A 1,504-nucleotide genomic window follows, 5' to 3' on the forward strand; every position below is an offset into this window, starting at 1 on the left:
ACACACACACACACACGATAGAGGCAGAAAGAGGCCCTACTCTGCACAAGCATTGATCTGTTTTCTCAGCAGCTGTCTGACTTGAGTTAATTGGCGCTCGTTCTCTTTTTATGCCCAAAAGCTGACTTCAGAAACTGCGTATGTGAAACACTAGCAAAGGCAAACTGGTGTGAACAGCAATGAACTATGTCAAAACCAGCTTAGACTTGTTCTTTTCAAACCGAAAGACTCTCAAACAGGTCCAGCACCTGTAAACAAATCATTACATGGGATTTTGGCCAGGTGGCTTTTGGCAGAGCGATTGTTTGGATTAAACTAGGAAATCGTCAATCCTAGTATCATGGTGTGCACTGGAATATATTTTTATTGTTTATTGTTGAGCCCACTGCTGCGCACGTGGTATCTTGAGCTCTATGGTTTGGATTGTTTGATAAAAGAAAGTCTAGGGAGAGCTATTTGAGGTTATGAACTAATACGAGATAAAAGGAATAAACATGGAGTTTATGAATCATTTAGTTGGTTAGATTCAAGGAGACACCGAGAAGATAGTAAGAGAAATGGGAGACATTTGTGAAGTAAAATGCCCTGATGCTGCTGGTGGTTTGTTGCATCCTAACCCTCACCCCTTCTAAAACACACACACACACACACTCCCTCTCTACACACATACACACACACGCCCCCCCCCAAAAAAAAACACTCCGCCAAGACCTCACAAGTGACATGGACCTGAGCCCACAGCTCTATTCACTGGCCGACCAGCTGGTGAGTGAGTCAAAGGGGTCTGCACACTCAAGCAGAAAACATTAGCAAATGGCGCGGGGCTGGCTGCTGTGCCGGCCATACAGGAGGAGACAGGGCACCACACAATGCTGCGGGGATGGGGAGTGATGTGTGTGTGTGTGTGTGATGTGTAGTGTGTGTGTGTTTGTATACACGAGATACTGAGTGTGCCCCCCACCTGTGTCTGGTTCCCTCTCCTCTCCTCTAACTGTAATGTGTGTGTATCTACCATTTCAACTTTGCGTGTGTGGGCACCTCAAGACTGTGTGCCAGCACGGAGGGTACGATACCAGTGGTGTGTGTGGTGTGTCCCGTGTGTGTGTGTGGTGTGTGTGTGTCTGTCGGTGTGTGTGTGTGTGTGTCGTGTGTGTGTGTCGTGTGTCGTCAGAATGCACGGTGTGTTGCTGTGCCCCTCTGACCAAGCGGGCAGGGCAGGATGCGGCATCAAACAAGACCGTTGCCTTCTCTACACCTCTCCATCCAGCCATAGACCAAGGCGAAGGGAGGGCAGGCAGACCAGACAGGAGCCATAGGAGCCACGAGGCCAGGCAGTTGGGTTATTTGTGTGTGTTTGGGGGGGGGTCTGACAGGCAACACCATACGCTAGGCACCCCCCACCGCCCACCGGACCAGTTTCGCTCGTCCGCTGTTACAATACGGGCCATTTGCAGCCCGTGCTTCCCCTTTCAGCAGGGGCATTCTCCTAGTAGAAGCACTGAAT

The 1,504-nt window shown here is 49.9% G+C and overlaps 1 protein-coding gene across 1 annotated transcript in view; it reads right to left on the reverse strand.

Annotated features, from left to right (window-relative positions):
• cdk6 (cyclin-dependent kinase 6) overlaps positions 1-1,504 on the reverse strand; it is a gene marked incomplete at its 5' end in the record, with an annotated part of 32,964 nt that overhangs the window by 26,751 nt on the left and 4,709 nt on the right.

Source organism: Morone saxatilis, unplaced genomic scaffold (genome assembly GCF_004916995.1).
Source record: "Morone saxatilis isolate NCDOM2014 unplaced genomic scaffold, NCSU_SB_2.0 Contig9, whole genome shotgun sequence".
Classification (NCBI taxonomy): domain Eukaryota; kingdom Metazoa; phylum Chordata; class Actinopteri; family Moronidae; genus Morone; species Morone saxatilis.